The sequence below is a fragment of the Rousettus aegyptiacus genome, unplaced genomic scaffold (genome assembly GCF_014176215.1).
Source record: "Rousettus aegyptiacus isolate mRouAeg1 unplaced genomic scaffold, mRouAeg1.p scaffold_m13_p_12, whole genome shotgun sequence".
Lineage (NCBI taxonomy): Eukaryota > Metazoa > Chordata > Mammalia > Chiroptera > Pteropodidae > Rousettus > Rousettus aegyptiacus.
Window position 1 is genome coordinate 33,627,808 of NW_023416287.1, and position 20,949 is coordinate 33,648,756.

The following is a 20,949-nucleotide window of genomic DNA, read 5'->3' on the forward strand; positions in this document are numbered from 1 at the left end:
CATCTGCATCTCTTTGCCCGATGACATTTATAGTCACAGGAGTTTTCTCTACCCTTCCAGGGCAGTCTGGAAGCATCTAAGAATGAACACCTCCTGGGAGGAGCCCTTAATCAGTCACTTACAGGTGGCGGTGTGTGATAAGTCAGCACCGCCACACTGGAGGGGATTACTCTTACCTGTGTAGTCTACAGTGTTTCCCAGATACCCAGGTGCCTTTCTTGATAACATACCCCTTGTGGCTGTCTTCTCCTTCTTGCCTCACTTTCCCACTGTCCTAGGATGTTCCTTGGAATCACCTCCCAAAGAAATTACTTCTACTCATAGCCTTCGTTCTGTGTCTGTTTTTTGAAAAACCCAGACTAAGACAAAAAGTGTGACTAGTTCTGTCCAAAGAAAGATTTGACAGAGATGAATGTCTTCCAAGCCCAGTGATCCCACCCAGTAGTGGAGCTTGGCCCAGTAAGTGTCTTGGATTCTGACCAATAGGTATGCAATTCCTTCTTCATTGTTAGTGAAAGGCAGAGTGGTAGGTTTAGATTTTTCCCTCGGGTTCCCATCCCTCCCCAAATAAAAATTTTAAAAAGCCCCAACAAAAAGCTTCCCCTCCCAACAGTTCAGGTTTATCCCAGGTGTCTCCCATTTTACAGTGGAAGATACTCTAAGTTGCCTATGGTCAGAACTGCCTGAAAGCTCATATCCCTTTAGAAAGAAAAAAGAATCTCTATTTTATATTCAAAGCTTCCTGGTAATTCCCAGCCACCCATCATTTTCAGATTCATCATACAGGACCTAATTCAAATAAGACAGTTCTTAAATTCCTCTACTTCCTGGAATGAACACGACTCAGTTATGAAAAACTTGTACTGCAGCCTTTCGGGTGTATTTTATTAAAAGGTAAGATTATGCTTGAAGCAAAGGTTAGGCAAACATTTGCTTAACACCTTAGAACTCAACAATCAGGGAACATTTTCTCTTAAGTTGGGAAACTGAATAAAATGGCTGCTGAGTGAAGAAAGGCTTTTGCTTAAAGGTCAAAACCAAAATATACTGGGAAAGGTAAAAACGGTTTGAAATAGGATTTTTTTTTAACGGAGACTGGCTCTAAGTGAAGATTTGTTTCCTCTTTCGAAGTTTCAAAAGTTCATATGTCAGTTTTTGCAACACCATTATTCTCAGAAACAAATGTGTAATGGAAGGAGTGCAGCCTCAGAGTTAAATGGGAGGAAAGCAACCGAGTATTTGGAGGAGCCAACCTCTCCCCTCCCAGCACAACCCAATAAAGAGCCCTGCTCCTTCATGTCACCTGCTCCCCCAGGCATCCCATATTTCTGATTGCCAGGCCCAGGATTTGATTTCCAAAAGGAACAGGTGGATCGGGGAATAGAGCAGCCATTTTTGAACCTGCTATGGGCCAGAAACTCTGCATTTCACAGGTGCAAATCACACAGAGAATTTCTGCCAGAGGAAGGAACTGCAGAGCTTGGCAGGTTGCTGTGGATTATACTCAGGTTTGAGAAGCTCCTAGACTTTCCTATAGCCTCACATGTGGGAGGTCGTCAATACTAGGAGCAGGCTCTAGGCATGTGTACCTCTTCCATGACCAAATAAATGAAGAGGCGGCAATGCCTTTGGTTCTTTCCCAAGCCTTTGGCTATGCTCTCCCGTAGGAAGTCCCGACACCTCTTCTCATCCCATCTGGTATAATTCGTCCCTCTCAGAAACCTGTTTAGACTTGTTACACAGTATAAAAATAACATTCCGATATACTTGATTTAACAGATGGTTATTTCTCACTGAGATTTATGGCAGGTTGTTAACTCCTCCAAGACTCTTTGGTACTAGTTACATTTTTGAAATACTGCTTTACTAGTTGGTACATAATTATTTCCCTGAAGCCCCTCTAATGTCCCTTCACTGCCACCCCTGCCTCATGAGCCTATCCCTTGGGATTGTCAGGGACTCCAACAGCTGCAGGGTTAATCCTAGAACAGCCTCTGTCCTCAGGACTCTGCTGCTCAATTCTGATGGGCTGGTGCCCACAACTCTTTGCTATACTGGTCTGGTGGAACTCAGGTCTCCACATTTCCCTTCTTCCTAGGATCTGGCACAATTTCTCACTGCTGTGGTCACTCTCTGATGGCTCAAACATATGTCACGTATTTGTCCAGCTTTTTTTGTTGTTGTTCTTGGTGAGAAGGTTGTACAATAAGCTAATTTCTTACTACTGGAAGCAAAACCATCTGTGGATTGTTTATGTGAGACAGATAAATCACTATTTGTTAAACTACTGATGGTTCAGTTCTTTGCAGCTCAATGAATTTCTAACTGATAAGTTCGCTATTGCGAGGACCATGCCATGTGAGTGATCTGTGCTCGGTTATCTGTGAAAGGGTTCAGGCATGTGGTGTAAAGAGAAGGAGGCTGAGCAGACTGCATTGAACAAAGTTGAGAAACATAAGAAGTAGAATCTTGGGAAAAGTAAGTTCTTCAGGGTAATCAGAGAAGAATAATTTGGATTTCTTCATTTTGGAAAAAAAGGGAAGAAATCTATAAAGTGTACTAACAAGATGAAAAGGTTATTAGAGAGAAAACTTTGGAAACCGCTGAGTGGTGATATTTCTAACCCAAGTTAATAACTTGCTGGAAACCCAAGAGGAAGGCATTTCATCTTAGCTTTGCCATTAAGCACAAAGCTGAAACTTTTGGTATATGATTTATAACCCTCAAATCTCTTCAGATTTCATTAAAAAGTACTAAATAAAGGCTGACACTACTCAAGATGTCACAGAGCCTGAGATATTAGAGGTAAGAAGCTTTTTCCAAGGTCAGACTCTAGGCAGCAGAGAGCCCATGGAAGTGGGTAGGGTAAAGGAGAAGAATAATCAACGCACGCACACATGCACACACACACTCACAATACGGGTAGTTGGTAGAAATAATCTACATAAATCTCATGTCCCCTGTGGCAGATTGTATTTTCCAGAGATAACTCCATCAACATGTCTCATCTCTCATGCTCTCCTTACAATGGGCACAGAGGTGTGTGTGTGGAGGGGGGGTGTTGTATCTTTATTCTTTCCCTTTGCCTCTGAGTAGGCCTGTGACAATAGTAAAGTGATGCCATGTGACTTCCAAGGATAAATCATAAAGGGCAATACAACTTTCTCTGGCTTTCTTGGAATTTTTGACCTGGGAATCCCGTCACCAGCCACATAGAAAGGCCCCTGCAGGTATTCTGACAACAGACCTAACTGACAGCTAGCACTGACCACTTGTCATCAATATCATAAGCCATGGCCATGTGAGTGAGCAAGGCTTCAGAAGGTTCTAGCTCCTAGCCTTTGCGCTACCCCAGTGGATGCCACATGGGACTGTCCCCGCCAAGCACTTCCCACACTGTGGGTTCCCAGGAAAAAGAAGTATTGTTACAAGCCATTACGTTTAAGAGTGATTTGTTATGCAGCAATAACTAGCCCTCCTCCTCTACTGCTGAGAGTTGCTCGGATGTCATTCACAACAAAGAATATACCTGAAGAGACACAGAGTCTATCAAATACATTAGCTGGTCCAAGTGAGTGCGTGAAAGCTTTGGGTGTTAACAGAACCCCAATCTGGCATGATACCTTTCCTTGTGGAGATGTTGACAGAAATGCCAAGTGCTGTTCTGGTCCCAACCTACCTACTTTCTTTCCTTCCTTCTTTCCTTCCTTCCTTCTTTCCTTCCTTCCTTCCTTCCTTCCTTCCTTCCTTCCTTCCTTCCTTCCTTCCTTCCTTCCTTCCTTCCTTTCTTTCTTTCTTTCTTCCTACAGTACCTGGTCTTCCTAGCTGGTCTCCCATCTAAGTATTAACCAGGCCCAACCCTGCTTAGCTTCTGAGATCAGATGGGATCTGTCATGTTCAGGGTGGCACAGTCGTAGACTAGCTCCAACCTTTAAATCCTACTGGTTTTAGTTTCCATGTTGGTGGCTTTATTAAGAAAGAAATATTAAAAAGTCAAGGAGTACATGACAGAGATCCCCAATTGATCCCTCACATCTGCTTTCTCCCCTTTCTTTTAGTAGCAAGTTCCTGAATTTTAGCAGTACATAGACCACTCAGAACAAAGATGCCTGTTGCAGGTGCTTGTGAGGCCTCATGCTACTACTCCTCAGTGGTCCATCTAATTTCACTGTAGCCCTAGAGATGGGTCGATGCACTGTTCCTTTGTTCTGCATCAAGTGTACATGTTGTCTTTCTACTCTTCATTCCCTAAGGCTGCAGAAAGACAGGTATAGGCATGACCCAGTTATGCAGGGGCAACTGCTCTGGGGACAGCCCTTGGTCAATGAGGGATGGAAGTTGGTGGATAAGTCCCACAACCTCTCATCTTCAGATGGAATAATTCTGAGCTATGTTTTACAATGTGTCCGAGCGAATCCTTGTAGGACCAAACCCCAGTTGCCCAGAATAGTAAACTGTTCGTTAAAGCTCCTTCCACTGGCTTTTCTCTTTATCTTGTCCACTTCCCCTACTCATCCACTTCTATCTTTTGGGATTGTCTCTCAAATAGACTGTTTGTGGCCAAGGCCTTATCTCAGTGTCTGTTTTTGAAGGAACCTAAGTTAAGACCATTACATTTTCCAGAATCCCTTGCAAAACAAAACCACAATCTGCCTGGCCTGCACAGCTACTACTTAAACTTTGATTTCTCTTTTGTTTTGCTTGGTCAACAACATCGAGATGTGACCTATTGTCTGAACTTTCTTAGCATAGCAATTACAACTGTGACTCTAGAGCCCTTAGAGCCAGACTTCTCTGTTGTACTGATCTGGTGGAACAGCTGATTCTAGCTCTGCCATTTAACAGCTATCTGACCTTGGGAAGACCACTTACCTTGCTGTGTTTGTTTTCTTATCTATGAGAAAAAGATGATGATGATGATGATAGTATTCTGACTGTGGGTGTTTGATGAGAAAAATATATGCAAAGTGGTGAGAAAAGTACCTGATAGATAACATTAAATCACAAAAGTACAATTTTATGTATTCTTAATAAAATATCTAACTACTTTCCAATGAATAAAGAATAGGTTGATTGGCATTCCTGCTCGCAGATGCACAATAGCATGAATGAATCAAGTATCAAGGTACATGCTCCCTCTCTGGAATCAAACCAGGAGAATGCCCAAACTGCAGTTAGGCTAATAATGCCCAGAAGACAATAGTTTGCTGTTGTGAAGCAAACTTCCTGAAGATTAACCTCATACAATTCCTGTAGAAATAGGCACAGGTGGAGGTCCCAAGGTTAGGAAGGAGGAACAAGTGCTGATGGTGCCAGGTAGTACCAAGGGACTCATGAAACTGGTCATGTGATCAGGAACCTCTTGCTTGGCCCTGCTTGCCATAATGTTTATGTAGTTTGTAATGTCTGTGTGACATAAGCAGAGGTAACTAACTCCGAAAATAAAGGTGGTTTCTTTGTTATTTTCCATGGGGTGCTCACACCTTGTCCATAGGTACAGAGACACAACAAGTCAGCTTGATTTCAAAGGTGCTTATTTTATCTCTGCATTAAATCCATCGAAAATATCAGCTTAGGATTCTTTGAAAAAAAATGTCATTGGACAGATCACATTTTGGAAAAAGGACTGGAAAAGACAACTTTCTTAAAAGGTGGAAGATATTTTGAAAGTGTGGCAGACAAAGCTGTAAGTGATGAATCAAAACTTAGTAGCAAAAGCTGATTGATGTATACACTCCATACTTCACTCAGAAATTTCTTCACGTAGTGGCTTTTTTTCAATAGGAGCTGGAAAACTACTTGGGCTAATGGGGTCTTACTGTTTTCATTGTGTGAAAATAATCATGAATTCATTTTTAATGCTTTGGATGATAACTAACGACAGGGTATTTACTAAGTACTAGCACTGTCTCGCCTCATTAAATCTCAAATTGATTCTATGAGATGGGTGATTTTACAATTTTCATTGCACAGATAGTAATTTTGAGGCATAAAGCTTAAACAACTTAATGACGTCACACAAGTAGGATTTGATCTCAGGTAGTCAAGCTATAAGCTCATTATCATAGCTGCTATTCTATAATAAGGCAATCGTGGATCAGAATGTATTTCATTTTAAAGTCTTTTCATTATATTTTCTGAAAAATTTGAAATTCTGAATTTAAAATATTTAAATTTTGTATTCCTACGAGACACTTAATGATCTTCTTAATTGTTTTCTATGACATATTCATTTTTCTATTCTCATTTTTATTTGAAATAAAATTCACAGAACATAAAGTTCATCATTTTAATCATTGAAAAATGTGCAGTTCCAGAGTTTGTGGTATGTTCACAATACTGTGCAATGATCACTACTATCTAATTCCAGAGTATATCACCCAAAAAGATACCCTGTGCCTTTAAGCATTACCCTCCATTCTATCATGCTCCTGGCCTTTGACTAACACAACCTGCTATTCTCCATGGATTTGCCTATTCTGGCCATTTTCTATAAATGGAATTAAATAATATGTGGCTCTCTTTTTTTATTTTGGTCTAGCATTTTCATTTAGCATATTTTCTTATAAAATTTAGGATGAGCTTGTTTATTTCTACCAAAATAAAACAGTTGAAATTTCAATGGGGATTAAATTGAATCTGTAGATCAGTTGTGAGAATATTGCCATCTTGAGAATTGTCTTCCAATCCAGACTATGAGTTTTTTTTCCCATTTATGTGGGTCTTCTTTTATTTCTTAAATAATATTTCGTAGTTTTCAATGTAGAGGTCTCGCAATTGCTTAAATTTATTCCTAGTTATTTTAATTTTTTGCTGATTTAAAAAATTTTTGATTAAAATATAGCTGACATATAGTATTGTATTAGTTTCAGGTATACATCACAGTTATTCAACATCTATATACCTAAAGAAGTGATCACAATGACAAGTCCAGCAACCATCTGGAAACATATAGCACTATCACAACATCATTGACTATATTCCTTATACCGTACACCACATCTCATGACTTATTTGTTTTATACATGGTAATTGGAACTTCTTATTCCTCTCCACCTTTTCCCTTTTGATTTTTCAATTAGACCTGACATTCAATGTTATTTTATATTAGTTTTGGGTGTACAGCATAGGGGTTAAGTTAGGCATTTATATAATGTAAGAAGAGATCACCTTGATCTAGTAGCTGCCTGGCCCCATATGTAGCTATTAAAATCTTATTGATTATATTCTGTATGCTGTATTTCACATCCCCATGACTATTTTGTAACTACCAATTTGTACTTCTTAATCCCTTCACTTTATTCAGCCAGGCCCTCTCTCAACCCTCCTCTCATCTGGCAATTACCAGTTTGTTTTCTGTATTTTGTTTTGTTTGTTTGTTTATTTTGTTCTTTAGATTACACATATAAGTGAAATCATATAGTATTTGACTTTCTCTGTCTGACTTATTTCACTTAGCATAATACTTAGCATAATATCCTTTAGGTGCATTCATTTTGTTGCAAACAGTAAAGATTTTATTTTTTTATAGCTAAGTAATATTCATTGTATATATGTATCACTTCTTTATCCAGTCGTTGATTGAAAGTAGTGCTGCTGTGAACATAGGGGTGTCTGTATTTTTCCAAATTAGAATTTTGGCTTTCTTTGGATAAATATCCATAAGTGCAATTGCTGGGTCATAAGATAGTTGTATTTTTAGGTTTTTGAGGAACCTCCAAACTGTTTTCTCTGTTTTCCATAGTGGTCCTGTATCAATCTGCAATCATACCAAGAGTGCAGGAGGGTTCCCTTTTCTTCACATCCTCACCAACACTTGTTGATTGTTGACTTATTGATGATGGTCATTCTGACAGCTGTGAGGTCATATCTCATTGTAGTTTTAATTTACATTGCTCTGATGTTTAGTGGCATTAAACACCTTTTCAAATGTCCGTTGGCCGTCTGTGTGTCCTCTTTGGAGAAATGCCTATTCAGGTCCTCTGAGCAATTTTTAGTTGGATTTGTGTGTGTGTGTGTGTGTGTGTTGGGTTGTATGAGTTTTTAAATAAATTTTGGATACATCATTGGCAAATATCTTCTTCCATTTGGTAGGTTCTGTTTTTGTTTTGTTGATGGTTTTCTTTGCAGCACAAAAAATTTTTAGTTTGATGTAGTCCCACTTGTTTGTTTTTCCTTTTGTTTCTACCACCCAAGGCTGCATATCAGAAAAAAATATTTTAAGAGCAATGTCAGAATTTATTGCTTATGTTTTCTTCTAGGAGTTTTATGGTTTCAGGTCTTACTTTTAAGTATTTCATCCATTTTGAGTTTATTTTTTGTATGTGAAGTAAGAAGGCAGTCAAGATTTTAAAATTTTTTTTTGCATGTATCTGTCCAGTTTTCCCAACACCATTTTTTGAATAGACTGTCTTTACCCCATTGTATATTTTTGCCCTTTTTTTCATGGATTAATTGGCCATCTAGGTTTGGGTTTATTTCTGGGCTCTCTATTCTGTTCCATTGATTTATATGCCTGTTTTTATGCCAGTACCATGTTGTTTTGATTATTATTGCTTTGTAGTATAGTTTGATATCAGGTACTATAATGCCTCCAACGTTGTGGCTATTTGGGGACTTTCGAGGTTCCATATAAATTTTAGGATTATTTGTTCTAGTTATTTGAAAAATGCCATTAGTAGTTTGACAGGAATTGCACTGAATCTATAGATTGTTTTAGGTAATATGGACATTTTAACAATGTTAATTCTTCCTATTCATGAGCACAGTATACGCTTCTATTTATTTGTATCTTCTTCAATTCCTTTCTTTAATGTCTTATAATTTTCCAAGTACAAGTCTTTTACCTTTTTTGGTTAAATTTATTCATAGGTATTTTATTTTTTATTTTTTTGATCCAATTGTAAATGAAATTGTTTTCTTAATTTCTCTTTCAGATAATTCATTATTGTATAAAAATATAACTGATTTCTGAATATTAGTTTTGTATCTTGTTACTATCGAATTCATTTATCAGTTCTAATAGTTTTTTTGATGAAAACTTTAGGGATCTCTCTATATAGTATCATGTTATCTGCATATAACAACAGTTTTACTTCTTTTCCAATTTGAATGTTTTTTATTTCTTTCTCTTGTCTGATTGCTGTGGCTAGAACTTACAATATTATATTGAATAAAAATGGTGAAAGTGGACATCCTTGTCTCTTCCTGATTGTAAGGAAAATGCTTTTAGCTTTTTCTCATTGAGTATGATGTTAGCTGTGGGTTTGTTACACATGGTCTTTATCATGTTGAAGTGTGTTCCCTCTATTCCAACTTTGCTGAGAATTTTTACCACAAACGAATGCTGGATTTTGTCAAATGCTTTTTTCTGTATCTATTGATATTATCATATGATTTTTATCCTTCATTTGTTTATGTTGTTTATCATGTTAATTTGTGGATACTGAAACAATCTTGCACCTCAGGAATAAAATCAACTTGATCAAGGCATATGACCTTTTTAATGTATTGCTTAATATGGTTTGCTAATATTTTGTTGAGGTTTTGCATCAATATTTATCAGGGTTATTGGCCTACAAGTTTCCTTTTTTTTTTTTTTTTTTTTGCAAAGTCTTTGGCTTTGGAATCAGGGTAAAGATAATGTTGATTTTCTGTCTGGAATATCTGTACATTAATGTTAAAATCCCCTGCTATAACTGTATTGCTGTCAATTTCTCTTCTTATGTTAGTTAACAAATATTTGCTTTCTGTATTTAGGTGCTCCTATGTTGGGTGCATAAATATTTACAAGGGTTATATCTTCTTGTTGGATCGATCCCTTTATCATTATGCAATGTCCCTCTTTGTTTCTTCTTATAACCTTTGTTTTAAAGTCTGTTTTGTCTGATATCAGTATTGATAACCTAGGTTTTTTTGTTTTCGTTTGCATGAAATATCTTTTTCCATCCCTTTACTTTCAGAATGTGTATCTTTCCATCCTACGTTGGTCACTTACAGACAGTGTAGTATGGGTCTTGTTTTCTTATTCATTCAGCTACCTTATATCTTTGATTGGAACATTTAATCTATATACATTTAAAGTAATTGATAGATGTGTAGTCACTGCTATTTTATTACTTGTATTCTTGATTTTTTTTTCTTCTTAAAGAAATTTCTTTAACATTTGTTGCAGTACTGGTTTGGAGGTGATAAATTCCTTTAGCTTTTTCCTATCCGGGATGCTATTTATATCTCCTTCAATTTTAAATGATAGTTTTTCTGTGTAGAGTTGTCTTGGTTGTAGTTCCTTACTTTTCATCACTTTGAATATTTCATGACAATCTCTTCTGGCCTGCAAAGTTACTTTTGAGAATTTAGCTGACATTCTTATAGGGACTTCCTTGTAGGTAAACCAACTGCCTTTCTTTTGCTGCTTTTGAGATTCTTTCTTTTTCTTTAATTATTATGTGTCTTAGTGTGGGACTCTTTGGGTTCATCTTGTATGGGAGTCTCTGCAGTTCCTGGACTTCTACGTCTATCTTTTTCACCAGGTTAGGGAGTTTTTCTCTCATTATTTCTTCAAATAGGTTCTTAATCCCTTGTTCTCTCTCTTCTTTTTCTGGTACCCTAATGATGTGAAAGTTGTTATGCTTGATATTGTTCCAGAGGTTCCTTACACTATTATCATTTTAAAAAATTCTTTGTTCTTGTTACTGTTCTGATTAGGTGTTTTCTGTTACTTTGTTTTCTAAATCACTGATTCAATCCTCTGCTTCATTACATCTGCTGTTGATTCTTTCTAGCATATTTTTCATTTCAGCCTTAGAAAGAGCCTTAGAAGATATGGGTGTTATGAAAGTTGGGTAGGGCAAGTTCTCAGCAAGTCACCAGTGTCACAAGTCACAAGTGGTGTTTAACAGATAAATGCAGATTCAAATTTCATGCCAGTGCTGAGTCTGGGGCCACTCCACAAAAGTCTCAGAGTCCACCTCCGTCAGCTGCTGCCCTTCCAGCGCCACAGACCCCCAACAATCATCCAAGAAAGACTGTAGCATGGGCTGACATTGCCTATCTGCCAGCCAGGAAAAAACCTCTTGTGGTGTGCAAATCAGGTGGGGTGTAGTCCCATGGAGTCACTACCAGGCCAATGAAAGTTCAGATTTGGCCATGTTGTGGGGAGGGCTTAACACAGGAATGATGATATCTGCCTGCTGGCTATATGGGAAGAGGGCTCAGAGCAAGGACAATGATGGCATTCCCTCCAAGCTTTGCCCTGAAGCCACACAACATGGTCTCTCCTTGTATGTTTCTGGCACCTCCCAGCTACTGTCCTTGTGCCAGAGCCCAGGATGAGCTCCTGGAAGTGAGAAAGTCTGTATGCAGGCCATTTAAGGAGACACCTGGTTTTCCAGAAACCTTCTGTCTAATCTGGAAAGATAGAATCCTAGCTGATTTTTACAGCTAGATGTCGTGGGGCTGCTCTTCTTGCCACTGGTGCTCCAAGATGGGGAGCTTCACTCTTCAGTGAGGAATTGTTATAATTTTTTTAAATGCCTACAGCACCTGGTCTTCCTAGGTGGTGTCCCATCCAAGTACTAACCAGGCCCAACCCTGCTTAGCTTCTAAGATCAGACGAGATCGGGCACATTCAGGGTGATATGGCCGTAGTAGTCTTCAGTAAGGACTTTTGCAGCTGAGATATCTCCCAATTCTTGATCACCAAGTATGGGTCCGGGGCTAATCCATTTTGTAACTCTGCCCCTCCTACTAGTTTCAAGATAGCTTCTTTTTTATAACCTTTGTTATAGGGCTTCTGTTGCATAGTCTTCAGATGTTTCTTCAGGTTGATTGTTCTATATTTTAGTTGCAATTTTAATGCAGTCATGGGAGGTGGCAAGCATAGCATCCACCTACTCTGTCATCTTGACCAGAATGAATATTTTATTCTTTTTGATGATATTGTAAATGAAATTATTTTCTTAACTTTATTTTGGTTTGTTTATTGTGAATATATAAAAATGCAATTAATCTTGTATCCTGAAATGTCAAATTCATGTTTAGCAGTAATAGTTTTCTGTGGGTTATAAAAAAGTGTTTTTTGTATATAAGATTATGTCTTCTAGAAAACGAGATAGTTTTACTTCTTCCTTTCTAATCTAGAAATGTCTTTTATTTATATATCTGGGATCCCAGAGTTATTTAATAAAGTTTGGAATGAAGATTTGTTTTGATAACTTGGCTACCCAAATAGAAGAGAAAGCAGGTGGGACATAAAAGAGATATGCAGTCCTTTAGCTTCCTCTCACGGAGCTTCCATTCTTTAAAAAAAAATTTTTTTAATTACAGTTAATATACTATACTATATTTGTTTCAGGTGTACAGCATAGTGATTAGACATTTATATAATTACAAAGCGATGACCTGGACAAGTCTACTATCCACCTGACATCATATATAATTATTACAATATTATTAACTATATTCCCTGTGCTGTATTTTACATACTATGACTGCTTTTAAAACTGGCAATTTGTACTTCTTACTTCCTTCCCCTTTTTCACCCATTTACCCTAAAACCCCTTCCATCTGGCATCCATCAAAATGTTTTCTGATCTATGAGTTTGGTTCTGTTTTGTTTGTTCACTTATTTTGTAGAACTTCCATTCTAATGCGAGGAGACAGATAATAAAGAAATATTAAACATTTGATTGCAAGTCAATAAGTATTAAGCATTTATGAAAAAAATAAAGTAGGACAGAGAATAGCAGATATTTCCTGTGAATGGTCATAGAAATAGTCTCTGAAAAAGTGCTATTTGAACAAAAGTGTTGGAATTAATCACCTAAGTATCTGCAGGCAGAGCACTGAAGGTAGAAGACAAAGTGAGGGCAAGGGGAGGAGCATCATTCTGGGTGTGGCTAGAGCACAGAGTCAGGAAGCGTGGTACAGTGGGAACCCGATCATGGAGGGTCTTGTAGACCATGGCAAAAATTCCGGATTTATTCAACCTCCATTCTCCTATCTCTCCCACCTATTCAAAGTTTATATCTGCCAATGTTTACCTTTCCCCACTCCAGGCATATAATCAGAGGTTCCTCTCTAAACCATTTGAACAATAAGTCTAAAAGCAACTAGGAGAGCTGGGACAGGTGTTGATACTTCAGAATAAATATATTACTATTATGGAATTTGGGAAACCATAAGCATAGTTATATATTATCGTCACTCCAGAGTTTCGTGGATAATAAGTCTCATGCATATTCACTGAGGTACCAGCCATCTTTCCTTCATTTTAAAATATTAATAAAATCCAAAATTAAATAGACCCTGGAAGAAAACCCGCAGCATGAAAATGAAGAACTGAGTTTAACAGAGGAACTATTCACAGGAGAAGAGAAGTAATTGTGAAACCTGAAGAGATGGTAAAACAAACTTTATTGTTAGCAGAGAAATTAGAAGTGACATTTAATAGAGCAGGATTAAGATGCTACTAAAGTGAAACAAAATAATAAATTGTTGTTGGAAATTAAACATTGTTATTGATATTTTTAAAAATATTTAGAATTTTGGAAAAATAAGTTAAAGGCATGATGCAGAACACAGAGAAGAAAATATGAGATGTAAGATAGAGGACAAATTCAGGAGGAACAAATGGAAGAAAATGTCCCAGAGTTGATCAGAGACACATTCTTCAAACTGAAGGGCTCCACTGAATACTGGGCAGAATAAATGATTAAAAGCTCAATTTTACTCACATTGCTGTGCAATGTCAGAACATGTAGGATAAAGACAAAATCTTGGAGATGAGATAAAGGAATAAAACCTGGTTTGTCACCAGATCTGCAAAATGGATTCTGAGAGCTCTAGGCTTCTACTCATAGCTAAACTAATTATTGATTGTAAGTCAAGTTAAACTTATTTTCAAACATATATAGTCTTAGGAAACTCCATGTATCTGTTCTGAAGAAGTTACCTGGATATTTACTTCAAGGAGAGAATAAATACCAAGAGAGAGGAGGATGTGGTATACATAAATTAGAAAGTCATCCCCAAAATCAAAAGAAATTTTATCTCAGAATGATAGTTATAGAGCCCAGAATGAAAATTGTCTAAATTAGAACAGAAAAGTGGAGGGCTCTAAAAAAAACTTTCTTCAAACAAATGAAATTGATTAAAAACAATAGCCAAAATAAGTGAGATGCTGATATTTACATTACAATGAAATACCATTCTTTCCTCAGGAAGTATATAAGACATTTCAAATGCAACATGTTCCAAACTAAAAGTCTGATATTCCCCATACTGAACTTGAAACCTGCTCCACCTTCCAGCTTTCTGCATCTCAGTTGTTGGCAACATCATCCTACCAAGCTCTCAGGCTGAAAGTCTTGGAGTTGTCTTTGAGTCCTCTCTTTTTCACCACACATCCAATCTTCCACGAAATCTCATAGGTTCTGCCTTAAAACATATTCAGAGTTGGAATGGTTTTCACCATCTCCACTACTCCTACTCTGGTCTGAGTCACCACTGTTTTTCACCTGGTTCTCTCTAATGGCCTCCTAACAGAAATGTTTCTACTCTTGTCTTCTCTTACAATCTAGTCTCAGTGCTTCAGGAATATCATGTCATTCTTCTGCTCAGAACCTTCCAGTAGCTCTTCATTTTATTAGAGCAAGAGCCAAAATTCTTACAATGGCTTAAAACTCTGTGCTTGATCTAGCCCTCTGTTATCTATCTCTTACTTATTTTTCCTTCATTTACTCATTTCCAAACACACTGGCTTCCTTACCACTCCTCAAAAGGTATAAGACACACCCTGCCTTAGGGCTATTGTATCAGTTATTCTTCCTACTTAAATGTGTCTGTTCCAGATATCCATGCATTTAATTCCTATATCTTTAAGGTTTTGTGCAAATGTCACCTTCCAAATGAAGCTTATCCTGATAATCATATTCAAAATTGCATATTGTCCACTACTTCAGCTATCTCAATCTTCCTTTTTCCCCTCTACTAACATTTTATATGATTTATTTATTATGTTATCGTTTATTGTTTTCTTCTCTGTAGAATGTCAGTTCCGTGAGGTTAGGAATTTTTGACTATTTATTTCTTGCCTGACACTTGATATATATTCAATACATACTTTTAAAATAAATGTTTGAGCAATTAAAAACAGAAAAGCATTGAGAATAAGAAAATCATATAAAAAATTGTGTAAGAAAGTCATGGTCCAAACATGCATAAAGCTAAAATTTGTCATGATAAAAAAAAAAGAAGAAGAACGTAATAAGGCGATTCATTAAGCCTCAAAATTTATGTTCTCCTTTACTTAAAACAGTTATAAAACAGGAGAAAATAGAGATAGTACAATGCATGGCTCTCTGATAGAAGAAAAACATAGTTGTAATATTATAAATACTTAGACAATTTTATAATTTTAAAATATAGTATGAAAAAAGAATGAAATTTAACTAGGGTCAAAAATAATGTAAATTTCATCAATCTTGAGAGTGCACAGCTATAACTAATAAAATTTGGGAGGTTAAAGAGAAAGGTGGAAAGAAGTAAAGTGGGCCCTAATGACTTTGTCTTCTACACACACACACACACACACACACACACACACACACACATCTAAGACATACTTTTGAAGGCCCTTAAAAGAAGAAAATGTCCTTTTAGATACTAGGTGACAAATTTTATTTATATAAGTTTTGCCATTGCTTATTCAACCTGTACTTTTATTTTCTTCAATTTTATTTTATTTGAAATCATTTCTCACTTAAACATAAAGTCTTCATATAACTGAAACAGAAAAAATAACTATTTTAGCCATGAATGGGAGTTGTTTCTAATGTTATTAAGTTGGTTTGATTTTAAAATAAAATTTAAAATTATCAACATAATAAAGATAAACCAAACTAATTTATAAAAATATATACATAATGATTAATGTTTCTCTGAGAAGACTGACTCTCTTTATGATAGGTCAATATCATAAATACTGAGTCAATAATAATGAGTTAGCTTGGCGATATCAAGAAAATGGTAGAAAGTTGGGGTAGCTAAACTTATATTAGTCAAAATAGACTTTAGGAAAAAACTGTAATAAGACAAAAAAGTTCCTTATATAATGATAAAGGAGTGGCTCCAATAAGAGGATAAAACATTTATAAATATTTATGCGCCCAACATGGAAGCATCTAAATGTATAAAGCAAATACTGACGGACTTAAAGAAGGAAATAATAAGAGGGAACTTTAATACCCTACTTTCATCACCCAGGAAGAAAATCGACATGAAAATAATTAAATTAAACCATACTTTATTCAATTGGACCTAACGGACTTACATGGAACGTTTCTTCCAATGGCAGCAGAATACACATTTTCCTTAAGTGTACATGGAATATTCTCTAGGATAGGTCATTTGACAGGTCACAAAACAAGTCTTAGCTTTTTAAAGAATATTGAAATCATTTCAGGTATCTTTTCCTGACACAGTGATATAAAACTAGAAATCATAGAAGGAAAGATGAGAAACTCACAGCTATTGGAAATAAAAGAATATACTATGAACAACCATCAGGTCACAGAAGAAACCAAAAGAGAAACTTAAAAATCTTAAAACTAATGAAAATGGAAACACGACATACCAAAACCTATGGGATGCTACAAAAGTGGTTCTAAAAGGAAAGTTTATAGTGATAAATGTCTTCATTAAGAAAAAAGAAAGATCTCAAACAACCTAACTTTAGATCTCAAGGAACTAGAAAATGTAGAAAAATTAAGCCCGAAGTTAGCAGAAGGAAGAAAGTAACAAAGATTGGAGCAAAAATAAATGAATTTGGAGATCAGAAAAATAATCGAAAAGATCAACAAAGCTAAGACCTGGTTTTTGAAAAGATAGCCAAATTGACACACCTTTAGCTAGACTAAGAAAGTAAGAGAAAAGATTCAAATAAAATCAGAAACGAAAGAGGAGACATTATAACTTATACCACAAAAATACAAAGGTTACAAGAAAATACTATACCAACAAACTGGGTAACCTCAGGAAGTGGACAAATTCCTAGAAATGAACAACCTACCAAGACTGAATCATGAAGAAATAGAAAATTGGAACACACCAATAATGAGCAAAGAGATTGAATCAGCAATTTAAAAAAACCTCCAAACAAAGAAAAGCTCAGGACCAGATAATTTCACTGGTGAAATCTATTGAACATTTAAAGAATTAATGCCAGTCCTTATCAAACTCTGAAAAATTAAAGAGAGAATATTCCCAAACTCATTTTATAAGACCAGCATTATCCTTATACCAAAGCCAGATAAGGATGCTATAGGAAAAGAAAACTACAGAATAATACCCCTAATAAACATAGATGCAAAAATTTTCAACACAATATTAGTAAACTAAATTCAACAGCTCATTAAAAACGTCATACACCGTGATTAAGCAGGATGCAAGGATGGTTCAACATACCAAATCAATAACTGTAATACATTACATCATTTGAATGAAATATAAAAATCATGTGATAATCTCAGTAGATACAGAACAAAATTTCAACAAAATACAACATCCTTTTGTGGTAAAAAAACACTTAACAAATTGGGTATAGAAGGGACATAACTCAACATAATATATGACAAGTTCACAGCTGTTATACTGAAGGTGAAAGTTTGAAAATTTTTTCTCTCAGATCAGAAACAAGAGAAGAGTGCCTACTCTCACCACTCCTATTCAACACAGGACTGAGAGTCCTAGCTAGAGCATCAGGAAAGAAAAAGAAATAAAAGCCATCCAAAGAAGAAAGGAAAAGGTAAAATTGTCTTTGTTTGAAGACGATATGATTGTAATATAGAAATTCCTAAAGACTTCATCAAAATACTGTTAGAACTAGTTTGTATTTACCCTAGCATTTTAATCCTAACACTTGTAAGTTGCTTATATATACCTATATTCTTAAGTGTTTTTTGGACCGAATAACATTTTGCTGGTTTTTCATTAAATTATAAGTTGAATAAAATCTTTGGAAAATGTTTTAAAAAACCAGCTCCCTCTCACAACAAGAACAACAAAAAACTGCTAGAACGAATCGACGAATTCTGTAAAGTTGTAGGATACCAAATCTACATACAAAAATCAATTGCATTTCTACACACTAAAAGTGAACTATCTAAAAAGAAATAGGGATAACAATCACATTCACAATAACATCAAAACAGTAAAATATTTAGGAATAAATTTAATCAAGAAGGTGAAAGATCTATACACCAAAAACTATAATTCTTTGATAAAAGAAATTGAAGAAACAAATGAAAAGCTATCCTGTGTCCATGGATTGGAAGAGTTAATATTGTTAAAATGTCCATGCTATCTAAAGCTATCTAGAAATTCATTGTAATTCCATTTCCTGATTTCAAACTATATTACAAAGCTATAGTAATCAAAATAGTACAGTATTGGCATAAAAAATAGACCCATTGACAAATGAAATCGAGTTGAGAGCCTAGACATAAACCATTGCATGTATGGTCAACTAATATTTGACAAGAAAGCCAATAATATTCAATGGGAGAAAGCTATTCTATTCAATAAATGATGTTGGGAAAACTGGGTAACCATATGCAAAAGAATGAAATTGGATGCTTATCTTATACGACTCACTCAAAGGAACTCAAAGTGGATTAAAGCCAAACATAAGACATTGAACGATATAACTTCTAGAAGACATAGGGGGAAAGCTTCTTGATTTAGATCTTGGAAACAAATTTTCGAATATGCCTCTGAAAGCAAGGCACAAAAGCAAAAATTAATAAGTGAGAGTATGTGCAACTAAGAGGCTTCTGACCAGAAAAAAAAAACAATCAACAAAATGAATAGGCAACCTACAGAATGGGAGAAAATATTTGCAAATGTTCTATCTGATAAAAAGTTAACGTTCAAAATATGTAAAGCTATCATACAATTCAACAGTAAAAACTCAAACAATTTAATTTAAAAATTGGTAGAGGAACTGAATAGACATTTTTCCAAAAAAGACATAGAAATGTCCAATGGGTACATGAAAAGGTACTCGACATCAGTAATAATTTGGAAATGCAAATCAAAATTGTACCGAGATATCACTTCACATCTGTTAGAATGGCTATCATCAAAAGGACAAGAGATAACAAGTGTTGGTGAAAACATGGAGAATAGGGAACCCTTGTGCTCAGTTGGTGGAAATGTAAATTGCTGCAGCCACTGTGGAAAACATATGGTGTTCCCTCAAAAAATTAAAAAGAGAACTACCATATGATCCAACGATCTCACTTTTGGGTATATATCCAAAAGAAATAAAAGCAGGATCTTAATGAGATATCTGCATCCTCATGTTTATATCAACATTATTCATAATAGCCAAGAGATAGAAACAATCTAAATGTCCATTCATAGGTGAGTAGATAAAGAAAATGTTGTATATACATACAAAGAAATATCATTCGGCCTTTAAAAAAGGAAATTCTGACATATGCTACAACATGGATAAACCTTAGAGACGTTATGCCAAGTGAAACAGGGCAGACACAAAAAGACAAATACTATATCATTCCACTTATATGAGGTAACTAAAGTAGTCAGAATGATAGAGACAAAATAAAGTGGTGGAGCTAAGGGCGCTGGGGGGTGGGGATGGAGAACTGCTGTTTGATGGGTATTGGGTTTGAACCTTGTAAGAAGAAAAATTTCTAGAGATTTGCTGAACAATGTGCATATAGTTAATAACACTGTACTGTACTCTTAAAATTATTAATATGTTTTTTTAGAAGAAATTCTTAGGCAGATAGAAAAACTTTTTCCCTTATTTTATTTTGTTTTGATATCAATATATAGCTATAAGTGCAAAAATATAGATTTGCTTCCCTCTCATGTCTTTTTACATAAATGATACTTTACACAATGATTATAACATTGTTTTATAAATATATCTTGGAGATTATTTCATAACGCTAAGTAAAAATACCATTCTTTAAAAAAAAGTTAGATTGCTGTAGCTTAGTTTAAGAGAAAGTATTAAGATAATTCCATTTTTTTTAGCTTCAGCATAAACAAGATCGATAATCTCAGCTCACATTTGTATGTTGTGAAAAAAGAGTATATTTATTTAGTTTCCTGTTCTAATAAAGTTGGAACCTAAGAATTAAATCTTAACCAAAAAGGATAGAATCTTTATTGACATGTTCTAAGTTCTCTGAAAATATAGTTAGAGGAAAATTGGAACATTTTATGATCGAATACTTAGAAATGCTAGAAAAATATATGTATCAAATAGCTCTTAAAATGTGTTTACAATTTCCCGAGAAAGTGTAGGAAAAACATCTAAGGAACAAAACGAATAGGGAAACTGAAAACCAGGTGCTAAGTAGAAAGTGAAGCTTCATGGGCCTTAGGGTAATCAAGCAATGTGTTTTTTAATGGCTATAAGATACTCATAAATGATCTCTGATCTTTGTCTCCTCTTTGGAGACTTGGAACTTATACTTGTACACAGCCAGGATTTTTGAAGAGCTATACCTTTGGATTAGGAAAAATTTCTAGTCTATTTATTAACAAGGCAATAATTACAATAAAAAAAAAAAAGCAGATGAGTTAACCAATGTATTAAAAACATTCAAGGAAAGAATTAGTAAACTGGAAAATCATCTATAGTGCAACATATTGTTGCTAAGTTCCTTGCTACTAGAGATCACTGCCTAATTAGGAACCGTAGTTTGTTGCAGCACCCGCTGCTGCCACCACCACTGCACCATTGCTATTGTCATCATTAAAATTGATGTCACTGTTGTTGCTTGAGACTCAACTTGAAACTGAAATTTAGAAGAATTTATCCCCTCCAACTGCTTTCTAATAACTTGTCAGTGTTTCTCCCTACCAGAATTTAAGTGGAAGCCAGCAGGGCAGGTAAGGGAGTCTAGCAAT

The 20,949-nt window shown here is 35.6% G+C and overlaps 2 pseudogenes; both read right to left on the reverse strand.

Annotated features, from left to right (window-relative positions):
• Window positions 1-3,800: 3,800 nt before the first annotated feature.
• LOC118610473 lies at window positions 3,801-3,919 on the reverse strand (annotated as a pseudogene).
• A 7,613-nt stretch (window positions 3,920-11,532) lies between these two features.
• On the reverse strand, window positions 11,533-11,651 carry LOC118610586 (annotated as a pseudogene).
• Between the last annotated feature and the right edge of the window lie 9,298 nt (window positions 11,652-20,949).